Source organism: Adiantum capillus-veneris, chromosome 22 (genome assembly GCF_014529385.1).
Source record: "Adiantum capillus-veneris isolate H3 chromosome 22, ASM1452938v2, whole genome shotgun sequence".
Classification (NCBI taxonomy): Eukaryota; Viridiplantae; Streptophyta; class Polypodiopsida; order Polypodiales; family Pteridaceae; genus Adiantum; species Adiantum capillus-veneris.
In genome coordinates this window covers 116001109-116023073 of record NC_140952.1, presented here as the reverse complement: position 1 = coordinate 116023073, position 21965 = coordinate 116001109, and the positions used below count along the sequence as shown (strand labels likewise).

Genomic DNA, 21965 nt, shown 5'->3' with positions numbered 1-21965 from the left:
ATATGTTATTTTGCAACATCTAAGGTGCTCTTTACTCAAATGTCTGTTGGATCTACCAAAATTTTACATGTTGTGTAAGGATTACAATGAAGACTGCCTAACAGGGTTGAAAATTTTCTACCATGAATCCACCTTAGCGAGAAAAGGCTGAGCATAGTTTTGGATATGTAGCCAAAATGTGCAAGGAAAAAGAGATGCCCCTTTTAACCTCAAAGGATTCTAACTCCTTTTATTTCTACAATGATACCACCAACCTTTGGAACTAAACCAAGATCAAATGTATGGTTATATTGAAGAACACATGAGAAGAAGACATGTTTCCCCATTGAAGTTATGGCTTGTTTGTAAGATGGACTTTATGCTAGTGCCTTGCCACTATCGCAATCCCCTAAAAAAGAACTAGGCCCGTTCATTTGCATGGATCAATTTTGTCATGGGCCTCATTGGAAGCCATCAAGATTGGTTTCACGGAGCCAAATTAGAGACAATTTTGACCACATGTAAGTGACAATCCACTCCCAATTTAGAGAAAAAATTTGGAATATTCTTAGTATCTTGTTAATGTGTCATGTTGCGATTTGTTGAAAAGCTTACCATTGTTGAGCATCAAGCGGCCTAATGTTCAGGAAAAATGTGTAGCTTACCATTCCTGAGCATCAAGCGGACTAATGTTCAGGAAAAATGTGTCTCAGCTTAATATCATGCCGTTTTCAATTTCAAAAATGTCGGTTGAGGGCAAGGGGAAAAGGAGAAATTCCACCTGAAAATAGAGAAAAATAGCGTAAAAACCCAAAAAATTGACCTATTTTTCTAAAATTTCCTCTTGACAAAATCAAGAAAAAGAATTTTCTATGTGTGGAAAATTGATTTTTCCCGAACACTATGGTCGAGGTCTAGCCACTGTTCGGGAAAAATCATTTTTCCAAGCATTCAAAATTCCTTTCCTTGAATTTTTAGAAAATTAGTTTACTTTTTATGGTTTTTACACTATTTTTCTCTTTTTTGGGTCGGAATTTCTCCTTTCCCCCTTGCTCTCAACCGGCATTTTGGAAATTCAAAAGGGCACGATATTAAGCTGAGACACATTTTTCCCTAACACTGGGTCTAGCCTTGCGAGGCAAAGAATGTGGGCCGTAAATTTTTTGTCCTTTCCTGGCTGGAATTTCAGCCCTATGTGTCAGATTTTGGACACATCAGTAGGTCCATAATATCATTCTTAGACAGATCAGCAGCGCCCATAATCATTGCAAAACTTTGCTTGTGCGCATTGTCCTTTGCACTGCAGGTTTGTGCCCCTCTCGTGGACCTTGATAGCTGGGAAAGGACCCTTTCCCTTAGAATTTGTGCTCTCAAATTGGCTCTTGATCTCTATCTAGTTCGCCCAGATTCCAAATAAAGGTCAGTCAAAGACCTGTGTCTCTAATGCTTCAAAAACCCTCAAAATTCAACTTCTCCAAATGGAACATTGGAAAAAAGTTTTAAAAAAAATCGATCTTGGTATCATAAACTTTGCCTTTCATAAGGAGTTTGGTGCAATGTCTAAATAATAAAAATTATTAGGTTTGAAAAGTCTCCCCCAAAAATATAAAATATGATTAAATTTGCAGAAAATGTCTCTAAACTGGCTCCTCTGTCCTATTACTCATACAATCGTAACAAGGGGAGTAGCCACTAATGACATATCCTCTTTAGAATAAATACCCTACTAAGATGAGGCCTCACTATCAAAACCATATAGCAAAATATGAAGACTTATGTGATCCTTTTGGCATCTCTTAATCAAAATTTTCGAAGCCAAGTACAATGTAGATTTGCACCTTCAATTAAAGGGATGTGATGTTACAGGGACATGCTTTAATGTTATTTCAGATCCCTGTGAATTGAATACTTTAAAAGGACCTTACTTCAGTTTCCTTCATGGTTTGAGACTCTAGAGTTTAACGCTTTTAGAGTTAGCGCTATGGAGGACTTTATTTCAGCCTTCTTAGAAATGAGCACTACAAATATCGTAGCTCTCAGGGCATATGGTGCACTTGTTGGCATCCCAAGTGACCTCTTTTGGTGATGAGGACAAAGGGCCCTGCATGTATGACATTATCAATGGTATGCGATCCCACTATGGTTGTTTATGATCGGGATTGATGTAGTAAATGAGAGTTGGCACATAGTGTATAGGGAAGTGCCATGCTTTAAGGACATGATCAATCCACAAAAGGAAGTAAGCCCAAACCTTTGCAGAAAACTTCGAGCTTCTCACGAGGCAATGCGTTTGTGAACATATTTGTAAGGTTGTCCTTTGTTGGCACATAAGCCAAGGTGATCTCTCCTGTTGAAAGTCTGTCCCTGACATAGTGATTATGCACCTCAATGTGCTTTGTCCGATCGAGAATCATGTAAAAAAAGTATAACAATTGTTGGTGCATCAACACAAATTATTTATTGAGATATTCTACGTTTTATCATTTGAGCTAAATGGGGATCTCATTGACAAAAACAATGAAAAAATTTCCCAAATATAAATGTAAGACATTGTCCATAAGTGTCATGGATGTGACTGGTGCATTAGTCAAGCCAAAAGAAATGGCTAGAAAGTCATAATGCCTAAACTTGGTTTGTAACAACTATAGCTTGGCTGAACATAAAAGTGGAGACATAGGTACAACCTTTTTTCCTAGTGACAACACATGAGTGCCATTGACATCAAAGTGAAGAGAATTATGGTGATATTTCTTTTTTGGGAGATGGACAAGGCAATAAAGCCACTCATTTCCCATGACTATATTATAGGAAAATTCATAGCTTGGAGGTCTAGATTCATCTTTTTAATATTAATCTGCAAGAGGATTATTGAGAATCATAGTGTCCTAAATGTCCTTAAAATCATCTTGCATAAGACACACTATATAATTGTGAGTGCTCTTGGTATGAGGTGGCTTCAAATGTTTCACTGGTCCAAAATTGAGAAAATTGTGCATGGCTCCATCATCAATAATAATTTTGAACTTCTTTCCATCGATAAAGCCAGGCATCTTGACAAGATCATGTGTACCCACCTTGTTTCTCCCACATTGAAGCTATCAATAAGCACTCATGAATCTCCTCACAATGAAAGACTTCGACCCGAGAGAATGTTGCAAAATTTTCTAGCTACAAGAGCTTGATGGTATGCACAACTTTCTCATTGCCTTTATCCTTGTTCTTGGGCCTTATCTTTTTCCTAGGTCTTGAGCAAAGAATAATCATGATTTGTATGCTTGCTTGACAAACAATGAAAGCACAAACTTTCTTTCTTTGCTCGTTTAAAATTTGCAAAGCAAAGAGAGAACCTCTAGGCTCCTTGGCCTTCTTGGTAGATGCTATGTTATGGATAGATCGATTAAAAGAATCAAAACTGGCCCCTGCACGTTCCATGAGACGATCCCATGAGGATCGTCTCATGGAACGTGCAGGGACTAGGTGGGCCCCAGTTTCAGCGACAACGGGGCCGATTGCGTCAGGAGCTTCAGCGTTGCCTTGTGGGAGGAGAGATTGATCTCCTTATGCTTCAGGAGCATCATTTGTGTGACAACCGCATTCGGCGATGTGGTCAGATTTTGCGTGGACGATATGATACCTTTTGGTCAGCTGCTTTTGGACCTGGAGGCATCCAGGGTGGGGTATGTATGACTATTGCGGATTCATTGCAGCAGGCCATTGTGGGCAGAGGGATTATTGTGCCAGGCAGGGCTCAGTGGATTACTATGCAGGTTCAAGGTGGCCTTGTGGGCTTCCTGAACATCTATGCGCCCAATGTGGTGGGTGCTCCTGCAGAGTTTTGGTCACAGATTGTTGAGTCTTTGCCGCATACCGATCATTGGTGTATAGGAGGGGACTTCAACATGTTGGAGGACCCTTCTGACAGGATTGGTGGCAGCCATGCTACTGTGCATGGAGTCGAGTTGGCAGCTTGGGAGAGGTTGTGTATGACTTTGAGGGTCTCGGATACATGGCAGCACTCTGGTTTTGTGAGGTCCCCAGACAGTCTTGCCTTCTCTAGATCGGACCGCAGAGTGGGAGGAGTGAATCTATCGCGGATAAATCGCTTCTACACTAGTGACCACTTCAGTGACTTGGGGGGATCAGTGGGCATCCTGGCAGGGACATCCTTCTCGGACCATGCACAAGTGATCCTCACAGTGGTAGACAGGCAGAGGAGTGGGAGCACGATGCTCCGCATCCTAGAGAGGGTCTTGTTGGACTCAGCACTCAGAGAGAGGGTAGAGGCTCTCTGGACAAAGGGCATGGACAACCAGGTTTCACCTGCAGACAGAGTGGCCTCAGGCCTAGCTCAGCTTAGCCACTTTTTTCTTCAGGAGTCTCTGGCTCGCCGGGCTGCAGCGAGAGAGGCGGAGCAGCGTCTCAGACGAGGCATTGCTCACTACAGAGGATGCAGGAGCAACATCCAGACAGTCCATGGTTGGAGGAGCAGTTATAGCAGGCTGGACAGGAGCTTGCTAGCACAGAGGAGAGGCGTCATGAGTTTACCTTTCCCCGACAGGCATCTCAATGGACTCAGGTGGGTGATAGAGCGATTGGTGCTTTTTTTGAGACAGTGGGACCTCGGCATTCGCATGCCAAGGTCATTCAGTTGAGGAGGCCCGATGGGTCAGTTGCTTGTGAGCCCGAGGATATGCGTGCAGTTGCTACTGACTTTTACTGTGAGTTACTGTCGGCTGAGCCTCAGTTAGAGCGGTAGGATGCATGCAGGGAGCAGGTTTGGGCACAGATGCCATGTCTTGTGACAGAGGAGATGCGCCAGAGGCTTGAGATGCCACTTCAGCTTGAGGAGCTGCACACGGCTCTTAGGACCCTCCCTCGTGGTAGCTGTCCAGGTGAGGATGGGTTGACTCCCAGCTTTTTCTTGGAGTACTGGGACTCGCTTGACCCAGATATTTGTAGTGCTTTTCAGTACATTTTGCACACAGGAGTGATGCTTGACAGCATGAGTGAGGGCCTAATCTACCTCATTCCCCAAGGAGGGTGGCTCCTTGGATGAGATTCGACAGTGGCGCCCCATCACCATCCTCAACTCAGCCTACAAAATTCTTGCCAAGGCTCTGAGTTTGAGGATTCAGCCACTTCTAGAGAGCCTTATACATGGGACTCAGACAGGTTTTGTCAAGGAACGCAGTATCCTTGACAACATCTTTACTTTCTGGGAGGCTTCTGCCCTGACACGGCTCCGTGGTGAGGACCTTGTGATTCTTCTTCTCGATTTTGAGAAGGCATACGACAGAGTTAACTGGGACTTTCTAGAGGGCACTCTATGCAGGATGGGCTTCTCAGATGCTTGGATCAGAGGGGTGTCAGCTTTGTACAGACAGGCTCACAGTCAGGTGCTTTTGGCAGGAGGGAGAGGTGAGCGCTTCATGCTCACACGCTTGGTCAGACAGGATTTTCCTCTTGCCCCCTTTCTCTTTCTGTTCTATGCGGAGGCGATGAGCAGATTTTTGGTGTCTCAGCAGGTTGGTTTACGGGGCTTAGCACTCCCTATTCGGGGAGATGAGCTATTGGACGCTGAGTTTGCCGATGACTCAGCCTTGTACTTAGATGGCCAGGAGGCCAATCTTCACAGATGTGAGCAGGCTTTGGAGACCTTCTATTGTGCATCGGGCGCACTGATCAACTGGAGAAAGACAGTGGCTTTCTCGGTTGGTAGTGCTCCTGTGCCAGATTGGATGCCAGGAGAGGGTTTTAGATGGATTCCCCCAGGGACTGCAGTTCGGTATTTGGGTTGTCAGGTTGGTTTGGACTTGTCTCCCGAGCAGCAGATTGCTCCTCTTCTCTTGTCCATCAGGAGAAAGCTGTTACATTGGAGCTCAACACGACTTTCGCTGGCTGGTAGAGTCGTAGTTGCCAACCAGGTGCTGTTGGCGACTATGTGGTACATCACTTCCTGCTGGATCTTCTCGAGTTCTTGTATCAGCCAGGTAGAGAGGCTGATCAAAAACTTCCTTTGGTCAGGACGTGACACTCAGATAGCCCGAGCCAAGGTGGCTTGGTCGGTCATCACGCTTCCTTGTTCTCAGGGAGGGCTTGGGATCACTGATCCAGCACAGCAGAGCAGAGCCCTTCTTGGGAAGTTCATAGTCAGAGGACTTCTTCCAGGTGAGGAGCCCTGGAAGGAGATCTTGCTACAGAGGCTTCGTGCCAAGGTGCCTCAGTCAGGAGGCCCTTGGCAACCTTCGACCAGATGGATCTTTACAGAGATGCGCCGAGTTGGTTTGAGCAAGAGACTGGAGGACCGCTTCGCTGTGAGTTTGCTTCGATCTTGGGAGCTCTTACGGCGTGGCCTGGAGCAGAGACAACCGACGTGCACGGAGGAGCGCCTACGGCAGCCCCTCGTCTGGAACCCCATGGTTAGCACTCAGAGAGGCCACTTGGTTGGTAGTCGACCTCATGTTTCCTGGGGTCCCATGGCAGCAGGTCCATCGCTCTCTCTAGGTGACTGGCTAGAGTTCACAGGTTTGTCAGAGGAGGTGCAGGGTTTCCAGCTATAGGGCATGAGAGGGGTGCAGAGCATGTGTCAGGACATCTTAGAGTCAGTTCCAGCAGAGTGGCTCATGCCTCTCGAGCCAGTAGCACCCCGGTGGATGGGAGCCTTCACATGAGTGGAGGTTCTCATTTCAGTCAGGGCCTGCTCAGAGACTGTCCCAGCCCTATTCTTCGAGCTTCAGGGTGGGGGATGATTACAACGAGTTGTAGTAGAGGCCCCGCAGGTAGCAGAGTGTTGTTTCCAGAGGATCCGAGTTGTGGGCATATGTGGAGGACTTGCATCATAGACCCTGACCCAGCAGCTCTTGAGACTGGACACTGGAGGCTATGGGCTTGGGAGTGTTGTCCACTGACACGAGTACAGTGGGATCCTGGTGAGTGGCTATGGAGGGACCCCTTCTCTTCTGCAGACCACCCAGGAGTCCCCTTCTTTGAGTACACTGTTCGGCTTGGACGTCATATACTTGCAGCACAGAGAGAGGCCCGCCTAGCTGCAACACGTCATTGGCAGGAGGAGGGCCTCACAATCGAGTTCTTGGCAGCCTTTTGGCAGAGGCTGTGGGACTCCAGACAGCCGAGGCGTGTCACTTTGTTTCAGTGGCTGGTTGCACACAGAGCTACAGCAGTAGGGAGCTGGCTTGTGCATAGTGGTCTCTTGGCCGCATGTGCAGCCTGTGACCAATTGGTGGAGAGTCAGCGTCATTGTCTTTGGGACTGTCCCTCGGCCCAGCAGGTGTGGCTACGAGTTCTTCGGCTGATGCCTACTCTCTCCACGGCTAGACAGTACACTTGGGTGGCAGCGGCTTGGTCCACTCTCATGGGCCCGGCACTTCAGTTTGAGCTATCTTCCACCAGCAGGATGATAATGATACAGGGGGGGCGACCTACACTCCAGCCTGCTACAAAGCTTACTCCACAGGAGTGGTGCAGTGAGAGAGAGGAGTGTTGGGAGCTCATCAGTGGCCTAACACTTTGGTTCATCTGGCGGGCCCGATGTTTCCGCATTTTTGAGGCTCGCTCTGTGCCACCAGCAGAGACTGTTCGTGACTTTTGGCTAGAGCTGATCCATACCCTCAGAGGACAGCTAGAGGGACTACAGGGCAGCTCCGACCGCATGCGGGGGCGCCACGAGGCTTTCCTTCGACTCTGGAGCCCTGGGCCTTTCTTCACCAGTGTCCAGGGTGTGCTCAGATGGCACTACCGACCACCTGTGTGGCTCTTCCCTCCTCCCATCTCTTGATTTAGCCTCATTGTATATATGTTGTTCTTTCATTGGGAGAGTCTCCCCATCATGTTTGTTGTAGCCCTCTCTTGCAGAGGTGGTTGTAGCCCTACGGGCAGTTTTCATTAACTAATAGAAGGATCTTTTTCTCGGAAAAAAAGAATCAAAATTGGAAAAGTAATTTTAAAAAAAAAGATTGGTTTATTTGCAAATTCTTCTCATCAGTATCATAAATCAAAGCTTTTGAAATAGCGTCCTCTAGCATCTTGAGATTCAAATGAGTAAGTATGGACTTAATATTTGAATGTAAACCTTGAAGATCTTGAACTTTTAGAAGCTTATATGATTTATCAAGTTTAAAAATAACATTCTTGTACTTGGAGATATAACTGGTGAAAATAAGAACCATGCATGAGACAATTTTTCTAAGTCTTTCAATTTTTGTCATCTTCATTACTCCATATAGGTCCTTTCAAAACCTAGTCTCGAACTGTGCCCACGTCTTTGGCTCTTGATGTGATTCGATCAACATCCAAGCTAGGAAACTTGGGTACCAAAGGCTCTTTGGCCTTGCCTTTCGGTGCCACATTATATTCTATTAGGACGACAAGCATGTAATTGGAGCTGTGATAAGCGTATCTCTATCGTGCTTCTCCTTGGAGAGAAGGAGGTTTAAGATCCCTCATCAAACACAAGTATTCTCAAAGTCTATAGTACCAGCACACTATGCACAATATGAATTTGAAAAGACCTCTTTTGAGCATCTACCATCTTGTGTAGAAGCCATAGAGAAATTGGCTATTAACTGTGCTATAACTCCTCCACCGCCTTATTTAATTTTGTAAAGTTGGCATCCAACAACATAGCACTATCCTTAATCACTTGAGTACAATCCATAATATTCTTGAAATTTTGCAAATTAGCTAACCATGATGATTGTTGAAGTTGTCTTCTTTGGTAGCCTTTGGCATGGTTTCATCACTTGGAGGAAGACTAAGGTTTGAATGTATCTCCATAAAAGTGGCAATAGGCTTGCAATCCTCTAGGCCAAATCTATGCGGTGATGTCTCAACGTACTTTCACTAACATAAAGCAATATCACCATCACATTACTTAAGCTTATGCTCAAATAATGATGCTAAAGCCCTAAATATGACATTTAAAAAAAGCATCCAAACCGGCCTTAAAATCTCCCTCATTGGGTCTAGTGAACAATGTGCCAATGACAGTGATTGAGAACACATCATCCCACATGCTTGACATACAAAATGCTCTAGGTTAGAATGGATTTGAAGGTCTAACTAGAGTGTACATCTATCTTGTTTGATAGTAAAGTGTACAAAAGGCTTACAAGAGCATTGAAGTTTGTGTATTACTTACCATAACAATTATAATGTTATAGATTATAACAAACCTGAGAAAAGCTACTAGAAGGAAGGTGAACATGTCTTGAGATACTTTGGACCATACGAAAGGGGCAAGGGACATTTGTTGGCTTTTGTGACTTAAACTGGGCTAGAGATATAACTAGAAGGTAACAAGTGACAACTTATTGCTATTTGTTTAGGTCTAGATTTAACTTTTTAATGAAAGATAAGCACTCATTGCACTTTTTCCCCTCATGTTAGCTTCATAGACTTTTTGAAAGACATGGAAACACTCCAGGGGAAGCCTACATTATTAATCCATGACAGCCAAAGTTGCATATGGATGTTTGTGCCTTTCAGTTTATTCAAAGCATGTTGAGGTATTGTGTCACTTTGTGCATGTGCTTATTCTCGTTGGAGTCACGAAATTCTAACAGATAGCAATTGGATGCAAGGTCTTGGAGAAGCATATTAATTAACTTGCATTCAACCAAGATAGTCATTCATGCTCAAGGTAAACATTGAGTAAGGGTGTTAGACGACAATGCTTCACCCTCATGTAGCTACAAAGGTGCTAATTCTCTACTTTGTGAGGCCTCATATGAGAAGCAGCTTTGTAGTTTACTAGACATGCATCAAAAAGTGACCAGGGTTGATTCACTATCAATCATTAGAAGCAAGATCACAAAGCTATACTTGGCCTAAAAGAACAGCTTCTGGAGAGAGCACACTAAGCACAAGAAGTTTTGGACAAATTCTCACAATATTTCCCACATTGTGACTTACCTCAACATCATGAGCTTCTGTGAGGGAGGCGTTGCATACCTAGCTAGGTATGCGGAGCCTCTCGAGCAGAAGCTCATGCTGTTATGCATTGTATGAAAAACACTGAGAAAGACTCCATGAGAAAATTTCTAAATCTTCTTGTGAAGAGAATAATCCTCAATTCCTCCACTTCTGAGTTCCGCACGAGAGTGCTTGGTACTTCGATTCCCAAAACTGCCTTTCGTGAAAAGAGAGAGAGAGAGAGAGAGAGAGAGAGAGAGAGAGAGAGAGAGAGAGAGAGAGAGAGAGAGAGAGAGCTTTGCTATGCCAGTAGACCTATATGATTGATTTTTTGATGATTCTTGTATTCTTGCATATAACCATCACTCTTAATAATGAGAATGTACATGGAATGTCAAAGCACCATAGGTGACTTGTATTATTTGGTGCTTTCAAACATAAGGTTTCATATGAAATCTATGTCAACCACAAAGCCACGTTACAATGTTGTGAAATTGAAGTTAAACCTTCTTTTGCCAAGGATCCTTCCCAACGGTATCTTCACAGCAACTGAAACACTTCACCCTATGCCCCCCTTACAACTTCATGATCTCCGAGTTGATGTGCGAAAAATTCCGTCAAAACTTGCAATTGTGGTTGTTAAGTATCACTATCATTGGATATCATGCCATGCAACATAAAGACACACAAGAAGACGCCATGAATAATGTCGAGATGTGAGCACTTAAAATACATTTTCAAGCATCTCCAAACTTGACAAGTGCAATAGAAGTTGCACTCCCAAGTTTGATGACGTTCAGATTTGATAAAATCTGAAGATGGACCAAGTAAGAAGCTACATATGGTTGTTACTAAAATACTACTCAAAGAAACCCCTACATTCACACTTGCACGACAAAGAACAAGCCCGGGAAGTGGGTTGCAACAACGATTTAGATGCAAGATGAGAGGGTAGAAGAAGAAGATTGTTTTAATGTCATAGGAAACTATCCCAAGAGACCTTAAAGATCTATCCGACGAGGAGAGTTGAACTCAAGACCTGTTATTCAAGAGGGAAATGGCATAACCAATCTACCACACTTGGGTGACAGAAAGGTTATGGAGAGAACACAGATAATGCTCCCATGTTTTCATGCATTGGATTTAACAAATGAACACCGGGATACAACCGCAACCTAAGGGCCCTAAAACACGTTTTCAAACTAGTAAAAACATGTTTTTTCCCAAAAAAATTCAAATGGCTGATGAAATATCCTCACATTTATGTTCTAATTTTTTTTGTAAGCGTTTAGGATGAATAGATGGCATATCCATATGACATGCCACCTATCCTTTGGGTAAGGGACAAGAAAGATACTCCCACGGAAACTCGACATTAAGGCCTCAAAAGGCCAAAAGAGATTATGTAGGGACTCTTCACATCATGTGCACCATCGATAGCTTCATCAAAACGTGGGGTGGGGGGGTGGGGGGGGGGGGGGGGCGGGGGGACGAATACAAAGATGGAATAGTGTAAGATGCTTGAACAATTTCCTAAAAATTTGAAAGTTCAAGAATTGTCGAGACTATTCCGATGAATGCCGAACATCGGTGTGCATGGCCTCTCCTTGATAATTAAAATCGAAAAGAAAACCAACGAGCATATAGAATTTTAAAAATAGTAAAGGTAAGGGCCTAAGTTACAAAAGTATACAAGGTGCCTTGCAAGGACGTGCAAGGCTAAAAATACCACGCTTGCAAATGAAGGAAAGTGAAAATACGAACTACTCACAAGCTGCAAGCCAACTGCCGAAGTAGTCCCAGCAAGCGGACCTCCCTCCTTGCTGGACCTCTGTCTCTCTCTCTCTCTCTCACACACACACACACACACACAAACAGAGGTGGCCCCTGCTCTCAATTGAGCCCTTGCATTGAGAAAGGTCGCATGCAGCAATGGCTGCCAGCCGAAAGAAATACATCGACAACATCCTCCCCTTAACCGAGCCTGATGAGTCACAGTCTGCGAAAGCTGATCAAGGAGAGCTTAAGATAGCGCAAGTTCTGAGCACCTACTCCGAAGTTCAGAAGGCAATCAACACATTGAGATCAGCGGGCTCTGCACTACATGCAAAACTCCCATCAACTTACCAGACACAGATCAGCGTGAATGCAGATCTTTTTGATTGCCTAGAAACCCTCTTCAAATTTCAGGAAGACAATGTGCGCAACCAGCGCGAGCACGTCATTCTCCTTCTGGCCAATCATATGCTGCGCTCGGAGCACGAGCTCGATCTCCGCATCAAGGAAGCTACCAAATTCCTGTATAATAAGGTGCTTGAAAACTACAAGAAATGGTGTGCTTTCTTGGGTAGAAGGCATCATGCTGTGATTGATCCTGCCCTAGAGTTTCTCCAACTTGCATACCCTTGCCTTTACCTCCTCATTTGGGGAGAGGCAGCTAACCTTCGCTTCATGCCAGAGTGCCTCTGCTTCATTTTTCACAATGTGGCCTATGAGCTCAATGAAGTGGTACTGCCACCACACACCAGCCTCAGAATTTACCCCTCGGCCGAGGGCGAGTCGCATTTTTTGCTTGGCAAACCAGGAAATTTCTTGATGACCGTAGTTCAACCCATCTATAATGCAGTGAGAGCAGAGGCACATGGCTCTAAAAATGGCACTGCTGCTCACTCTTCATGGCGGAACTATGACGACATGAATGAGTTCTTTTGGTCTGACCACTGCTTTACGCAGCTACGCTGGCCCTTTGTGCCCGAAAGCGACTACCTCAAAAACGTACCCGAAGATCACAAAGATTACAGCAAAATTATGTCGACGGCCCAACATTCCAGGGATCGACTCAGTCCGTCAGGGGAGTCTAGGGATCAACTCAGTCCGTCAGGGGAGTCTAGCCATCTAAACAGCCCATCGCAAACGTCATCGAAGCTTACCAACCAGTGCCATACTTACCAAAAACAGGCAACTATGAAGAGGACTGACAGCAGAAGGGATGGAGAAAGAGAGAAGAGAAAGTGGAATTTGGTTCGCGCAAGCAAGAAGATTGGCTTCAAAGCGGGCTTTGTTGAGCAGAGGTCATTTGTGCCCGAAAGCGACTACCTCAAAAACGTACCCGAAGATCACAAAGATTACAGCAAAATTATGTCGACGGCCCAACATTCCAGGGATCAACTCAGTCTGTCAGGAGAGTCTAGCCATCTAAACAGCCCATCACAAACGTCATCGAAGCATACCAACCAGTGCCATACTTACCAAAAAGAGGCAACTATGGAGAGGACTGACAGCAGAAGGGATGGAGAAAGAGAGAAGAGAAAGTGGAATTTGGTTCGCGCAAGCAAGAAGATTGGCTTCAAAGCGGGCTTTGTTGAGCAGAGGTCATTCTGGAATATATTTCACAGCTTTCATCGCCTTTGGATTGCTCAGTTTCTCACTTTGCAAGTCTTACTCACTCTTGCCTTCAGTGATGGAAATCGCAAACCATGGATTTCAGTCACTGACCGTGACATTCAGTTCAGGCTCCTCTACATATTTGTCACTTGGGCAGCCCTCCGAGCAGTGAAAGCTCTTCTTACCATTGTCATGCAATTCACCTTGATCTCTAGAAACCATAAGCTACTTGCCCTCCGTATGGTCCTCAAGCTTTTAGTATCCTTTGCATGGATCACCGTCTTCTGCCTCATGCTAGCTTGGGTCCATGAACAATGTGTCAATGATAAAGGATGGTCCGCAGAAGTAAACTTATTGCTACTACAATTTTCATGGAGTGTTGGCCTTTTCTTGCTTCCCGACATTCTCGCATTGCTACTTCTGCTCATGCCTTGGTTTGCCAACATCACAGAGAGATCAAATTCAAAGGTCCTTCATGTCCTTGCATGGTGGTTTCACACCCGCACCTACGTTGGTTGTGGCATGCACCAAAGCCTCATTTACAGCCTTTCTTATACCCTCTTCTGGCTTTTGATTTTCATCACAAAAATTCTCTTCAGCTATTTCCTTCAAATTCTGCCCATGGTAGAGCCAACAAGGGAGCTCTTCAGACTTTCTCATGTACAATTTGCATGGTTTGAATTCTTTCGCAACCACAACAGGTTTGTAGTGGCATGTTTGTGGGCACCAGTGATCTTAATCTATTTTATGGATACACAAATCTGGTTCTCCATCTACTCGGCCATTGTTGGTGTCGCGATCGGGCTCTTCTCTCACATAGGAGAGGTCCGAAATCTGCGTCAGTTTCAGCTACGCTTCCCCTTGTTTGCGAGTGCAGTTGCATTCAATTTGCTGGAAGAGAATCACCATTTGAGAGAGATCAGAAACGTGATAAAAAGGTGTGTCATTAGATCTGGCTTGGGTAGTCAATTTGGCCAACTGCAGCCACAACAAGCACCAAAATTCGCACAATTGTGGAACTCCATAATCGAGTGCTTCCGAGAGGAAGACTTAATCGACAATGAGGAAGTGGAATGGCTAAAGATATGGGCACCATCCAGGGACACTCAGCACAAGGTGGAGCACCATTGGCCTTGTGTGCTCTTGTCAAGCGAGATTGTAAATGCACTCCGTCAAGCCAAAAACTGTAGAGATGGCGATACAAGGAAGCTGTGGAATAAGATTAGCTCAAGCCAGTACAAGAAAACTGCTATTCAGGAAGCATTCTACAGCCTCAAACACTTACTTGAAGAGGGCATTTGGGTGAAAGAAGCCGAGCCGGAAGAGAGAAAAACTCTGAAGAAAATCATTAAAAATTTAGAAACCAGCTGTCACGACTACGAATTCCTTGAGAAATATAAGGCAGATAAGATAGAAGATGTGATCCTCCATGTACAAGTACTGTTAGCGATACTTTTGCAAAAGGATGCGCAAAAAGATGCTCACAAAAGCAGGATAACGAAGGCCCTTCTCAACCTCATTGATGGACTCGTAAGAGACCTTCCAAAGGAACAGTCACACAGTAACGGAGGCAATCAGAGTGGACAAAATACAACACGACCTACGCACAACCCCACTACCCAAGATTCTGAGACTAGAGAGGATCAACTGCTAGAAGCAATTCAGGTGCCCGATTTAGAGAACCAAGACATCCTCACCCAGCTACATAGGCTTACCTACCTCTTAAAAACAAAAGAGACCATTGTCAAGGTGCCAAAAAACACTGAAGCCAGTCGCCGCCTTGCATTTTTCAGTAATTCCCTCTTCATGAACATGCCCCGTTCCTCTTCAGTGAAGAAGATGATGGCTTTCAGCGTCCTCACTCCTTACAATGATGAAGACGTCTTGTACACTGAAGAGCAGCTGTTTAAAAAGAATGAAGATGAGATTAATATCATTTCCTACCTCCAACAGATCTTTCCTGATGAATGGACAAATCGACTGGAGAGAGTGCAGCGAAAAACCAAAGTCCGGACCCCAGAAGACACAAAGGAAAATGTACTAATAGATAGGAAATGGAATCAACTGGAGAGAGTGCAGCAAAAAACCGAAGAAGACCCGACCCCAGAAGACACAAAGGAAAATGTACTAATAGATAGGAAATGGGCTTCTTACAGAAGTCAAACTTTGGCCCCAGAAGACACAAAGGAAAATGTACTAATAGATAGGAAATGGGCTTCTTACAGAAGTCAAACTTTGGCCCGCACTGTTCGGGGCATGATGTATTACCAGCATGCCTTGGAGTTGCTAGCACGCCTAGGAGACTCTCTAACCTCGAATTCTGCAGGAGGTGATGAGAAACAAATCTCAATTCAAGCAATTCAAGCAAAAGCTGTTGCTTGTTTGAAATTTACCTATGTCATAGCATGCCAGGCATATGATGGATTTAGCAAATCAGATCACCGAGCTGTGGAAATAGACAACCTCCTGCGAGAATACCCAACATTGAGAATCGCTTATGTAGCAGAGAGAGGAACTGGGGAAACGAAGACCTACCACTCTGTTCTAGCCAAATACGATCGCGGCAGTAACAAAGTAGTGAGCATTTATGAGATAAAGCTGCCAGGCCCTTTCATCTTGGGAGAAGGGAAGCCAGAAAACCAAAACCAAGCAATCATCTTCACCAGAGGGGAGGCACTGCAAACCATAGACATGAATCAAGACAACTCCTTTGAAGAGGCTCTCAAGGTTCGCAACTTGCTTCAAGAGTTCAATCAAACAAAGGATGAATGTAAGAAGCCCCGTATCCTTGGCATCAGAGAAAATGTCTTCACAGGCTCTGTCTCTTCTCTGGCATCCTTCATGTCTGCGCAAGAAACCAGCTTTGTCACACTAAGTCAGCGAGTGCTCGCAAAACTTCTCAGAATCCGGATGCATTATGGGCACCCAGACATGTTTGACAGGCTGTGGTTCTTGACAAGGGGAGGGGTCAGTAAAGCCTCCAAAGCAATTAACATCAGTGAGGATATATATGCAGGTTTTAACTGCACTCTTAGAGGAGGGCATGTGACTCATAATGAATACATTCAGGTCAGGAAAGGACGTGATGTGGGTTTGACTCAGATAACCAGATTTGAGGCCAAGATCTCAGGTGGGAATGGCGAGCAAATGCTGAGTAGAGATGTGTATCGCCTGGGCCACCGCCTAGATTTCTTCCGCATGTTGTCTTTCTATTATACAACAGTGGGTTTCTACTTCAATAGCTTGCTAGTTGTCTTGGCTGCATATGCCTTCCTGTGGGGTCGAGTTTACCTGGGCCTCAGTGGGATAGAATCACCCATTGTCAATAGGTCATTCAACAATGCTGCCCTTTTGGCAGCCCTTGATGAGCAATTGGTTGTGCAAATAGGTGTATTCAGCTCTTTGCCAATGATTGTGGAGAACGCGCTGGAATGGGGTTTCACAGCCGCTATTTGGCATTTCCTTATCATGCAGTTGCAGCTCTGCTCTGTTTTTTATACCTTCTCTTTGGGAACAAAAGCATACTACTTCGGCAGAACCCTTCTCCATGGAGGTGCCACATACAGAGCCAGTGAGGGCAGCTTCATAGTACGAAGGGAGACATTTGTCACCATTTACTGCTACCATTCCCGGAGCCATTTTATCAAAGCGGTGGAGTTAATCATCCTCCTCCTTATCTATGCAAAATACAGCGAAATTTCTCAAAACAACAAAGTATACACGCTGATGACAGTGTCATACTGGTTCCTGGCACTTGCATGGCTACTGGCACCATTTCTATTCAATCCATCAGGGTTCGATTGGTTGCAAACAGTGTATGACTACGAGCACTTCCAAGAGTGGCTATGGCGGAGACAAGGGGTTTCAACAAGGGCAGAGGAAAGCTGGGAAGTTTGGTGGAATGAGCAGCAGGACCACTTGAATGACACAGGATTTTGGGGGAGAATTACTGAGATTCTGATGAGTGTTAGGTTCTTTTTGATACAGTATGGAATGGTGTACAGGCTCAAGATTGCGGCCCACAACAAAAGCATACTGGTGTATTTGGTGTCATGGACGTGTGTGGTGGTGGCCATCATGGTGTACATTGTTGTGGCGAGGGCAAAGGACAAGTATGCAGCAACAAAGCATATATATTACAGGGGGATACAATGCTTTGTCATACTGTTTGTGATTATTGTCATAGTGCTACTAGTAGAACTAACAGAGTTCCAATTCGCGGATTTGTTTGTTAGCATGTTGGGGTTTTTACCTACAGGGTGGGGACTACTCTGCATGGCAGCTGCATTTAAGTTCATTTTGGAAGAAACTCCTGTGTGGGAGGTGGTCGTAGAGGTAGCCCGCCTGTATGAGTTGATTATTGGGCTCATTGTGCTTGCTCCTGTTGCTGTCCTATCTTGGCTACCTGGCTTTCAAAACATGCAAGCCCGCATCCTCTTCAATCAGGCCTTCGGCCGTGGCCTTCAAATTTCCAAGCTCCTTTCTGGGAAAAAGGCCACATATCGAGGCTCTTACTAAGGTACTTTGATACACTCTCATCATCACTTAGTGCAAGTGGCAGTAAACTTGTAAAGCTCATACCTGTAAATCAAAGTTACGAACTTGACAGGTTCAAAGTTTGTAACAGAATTAAACAGGTCAATTCTGCTACCAATACAAGATCTGTAATGCATTACTAAGGAAAGGTGCCTGGTAATGTAGTCAATTCGCCAGATGTTTCTGCTCATGCTTGCAAGGCATTGCATGATAGGCACCCAAAACCCAAATAAAACAATTTCATTATGCTTTTGCTTAAGGCTACACCTTTATTAAGCCTCTATAGAAACACTACCATGAATTGTTTCTCTGACTATGGTGCTCCACGCACTGATGTGCCTCATGTACCTCAGTATATGGCAATCTTGTTATGTTCTGCATCCAGCTCCAACCACAAAAAAGCAGTCTAGCAAAGTATCCACATATATCCTGAGACCAACAATGGCACCATATAGTGATGTCTCATAAGCTCCCGGTTTTGTTGATGCAGGAGATTGCAAAAACTGTGATGACATCTCTGCTAAATGATGCTTACAAGGCATTTTAGAAATTGATGTTTATTTAAACAACCGTTCTCCTTTTTCTGCATAGTGTGTCTTTTAACGTGCGCCACAGCGTCCAAAATTCAAGTCTTATGTGCTATGTTTTCTCATGCCATATGACAATCCGGTGTTAGCTATGTTGGTGAAATCGAATAAGAGTTCTCTCTCTCTCTCTCTCTCTCTCTCTCTCTCTCTCTCTCTCACACACACACACACACACACAGAGGAAGAGAGAACCAGATCATTTTGAAACACGTAGCAAACGGATACTAACGCAAACTAAGACCGAACTACACTGGAGCTCATCAAGCTGTAACAGCAACTCCTCTGCACTAAGAATTTGAAGGCATTGCTTTTGCAACTCTGGTCTCAGGAAGAGCTGGAGGCTGCAGAGGTGGCGGCGGAGGCCATAAAACACCCAAATTAGGGTTCTTAGTTCCGAGTCGGGACTAAATGACACGGGCATGGGGGCATGGGATCTACGGTGAGACCATCAAGCACCGTAGATCTTGTCGGCGCCGCCAAAAATAACCAAGATTACTTTCAGTCACATTTGGTAAAAGAGTAATCTCGGTCCCATACCATCACAAAAAACGTGCGGGTGCTCGTGGATAGGACATGGGAGTCGCAAAGGTGAGGTCAAGGGTTCGAAGCTTGGGTGCGAAGTAATCTTCGTACAAAGTACTGAGATTACTTTTTGTAATATCAGGTACCTAGGATTACTTTGCCACGATCTATGTCTCTCCTTCATCCGTAGATCCCACCGCATGAACGCCCGTGTCACTTAGTCCTCAGGCCTCTCCATAGAGGCAACGGGCGTCACTTAGTCCCTGGAGGCCTCTCCACAGAGGCAACGGGCGTCACTTAGTCCCCAGGCCTCTGCATGGAGGCAAAGTAGCTTGGCCTCCAGCATTTTCTAACACGTATATTAAATGAAGGCAAGGCAGTGGGATCAGCAGCGAAGAACTGCGGACACAAAACCAGTGGCGCACGCAGACATAACAAGGACAAGAAAAATAAACATGGACATGAAAAGTAAACAAGGACGTAAGGGGGGGTAAACAAGCCTCGTGCACTTGCGTGGTTAGCTCATCGGCCTCCAACCCTGCCTGGGTTCAAACCTTTTGTTGCCGTCGTTATTGACTTTTTTCTGTGCCCTTCCTTCGCCTCAAGATCCACGCGCTTCAGCTCTGGCCATTGATCCCACCGCTTTGGGGTCATTAAGACCCCGTGTCAAATAGTGTCGTGGGTCGCTTGGTGCTCTCTCCTCGATCGTTGCCTCTTTACGTATGTTCTGAGTTCAAAACTTGTGTCACTCATGATATGAGGCCATGTCTCTATTTGACACACCAGAATATTCAAGGGATCAAGGGTGGGGGTGCATCTTGCAAGTGCCGGTGAAATCGGTTAGGATGCGCATGTTGTAAATTCAGGAATTTTGGAAAATTCAGATCTAGGGTTTAGGGTCTTCAGGTCTTCAGATCCAGAGCCCGATTTCATCCACTCTCGTCAAGTGTACCCCCACCTTTGATCCACTCAATATTCGTAGTGTGCCATATAGAGAGGAGGGTGAGATGACACGTATGGTGAAAGATGAAAGTTTTCTCTCTTAGGGGACCCCCACACAAGAGGGGGATATCTATTTTGAGTTACCCCCACAATTTTGGAAAATTTAGATTTAGGTTTTAGGGTCTTCAGGTCTTCAGATCCAGAGCCCGATTTCATCCACTCTCGTCAAGTGTACCCCCACCTTTGATCCACTCAATATTGGTAGTGTGCCATATAGAGAGGAGGGTGAGATGACACGTATGGTGAAAGATGAAAGTTTTCTCTCTTAGGGGATCCCCACACAAGAGGGGGATATCTATTTTGAGTTACCCCCACTGAATGCACCTCAAAGAGATGCAATTGCAAAACAATGCTTTTACCCCTCACCCTGTGTGTGTGTGTGTGTGTGTGTGTGTGTGTGTGTGTGACACAAAGCACGTCACATCAATCCCATCCCTCCCCCTTTTATGATTACCCCCCTCCGTGTGGGGGGTACCTTATATGTCATGAGAGAGCGGGTTGCTCTGGCTAGGGTTTGCCGCTTGCCCTCTACCTCGTGAGCAAGGAGGCTCTTGGGAGCAGGGTTGCGCAAGCAAGGCTTCAGACAATAGTGACGAGATCCGAGGAGTGGTGGACGCTAACGCTTGTGGGGCAGGGGTTGGTCTCGGGTGGGGGATCTTGGTTGCCCATCTACTACGACCTAGCATTCTCCTTGCCACCCCACCCTTTTTCTTTTGGCAAATGGTGAAGGAAACTCCACCAATCATGACTGCAAGACGAAATCCCATATGGAGTTATGGTGGTACGTGCAAGAGGACCCACCGTTTGGTGGAAATTGTGGCCAAGTTTTGTGGATTCTTTGTGCACTAAAGGAAGCATGGGGTTGATGCTCATCTTGGTTGTGTTGGATGTAGTAGTATAATGGTAAGTTGCTGATGGTATCGCATGTTGTATCTTGGTTTCACTACTGTGTTGGTGGCTCGCTAGAGGAGTGGCCGTTTTATGGTTGATGGTATCGCATGTCGTATCTTAGATCCGTTGTTTTAATGGAAATGGCCTATGAACATTGAGAATAGTGGAATTAAGAGAACTATAGTGAGCATTTTTATGAGACTACTTTGAGAACATAAAGGGTGAACTTAATTAGAGGTAGCAACACAATCATTATACTTAATTAACTTGGCATAAACAATATTTTTGTAAGAGAGAGAATTAGAGAACTTAACAACAGCTGAGGACTGGATTTATGTGGAGCCGGTCCCCCCTCCAAAAGGCTTTCGTATTATAATTTTGTTACCATATACATGTGGTAGTGATGTGTGTGAACACACTAGGACCTCCGGGGCATTTTTTCCCTCTTTAGGAGGTTTTTTCCCCCGTGCATTGTATATACACCCATCACTCTAGGGCTATCTATCTTTCCAGTACACACTAAGTAACACACTCTCTATTGTGTGCCTTGAGCTTCCTTCATCTTCTCCAAGCTGTGTACGTTTCTCTGCAACCCTAATTCCAACAATTGGTATCAGAGCAGGTTGTGTCCTCCCGGGCTTAGTCGCCAGCAGCTCCAGCACACGCCGCTCACTTTCTCCGATTTCAACAAGGTTTGGCGAGCATTCGCAGGTTGACAAATATTTCGAGTAAGCTTGTAGAGTAGAGTCTGCTCAGATTTCTGATTCGGGCTCATTTCGGCCTCTGTTTCCACTACAGGCATGTCTGCACAGGCAATTTTGTCATTTTGTGCAGAATTTCTGTCAGTGCCGTTTTCTGCATAACAGGTTCCTTACAATCTTCCACGGTTTGTGTTGTATAGCACGTGCTATTCCCGCTCCGTTTCTCCTCTTTTTGGGCAGGTTTCACATTAGGTGCAGCATTTACCATGGCTAACAAACATAGATGTGTTCAAGATGTTTGCTGCTGAGGACAGGTTGGATGGGAACAACTACCCCTATGTGGGCTCATATGATGCAACACGTTCTTGTGTCAAAGAGGGTCTGGAATATTGTGCAGGGCATTGATGTACATCCTGGTTCTGAGGATGTAGGC

General features: G+C 45.0%; 1 pseudogene; it reads left to right on the top strand.

Moving 5' to 3' along the window:
• Positions 1 to 11593: 11593 nt before the first annotated feature.
• On the top strand, positions 11594 to 18789 carry LOC147430072 (callose synthase 11 pseudogene; annotated as a pseudogene).
• The last annotated feature ends 3176 nt before the right edge of the window (positions 18790 to 21965 follow it).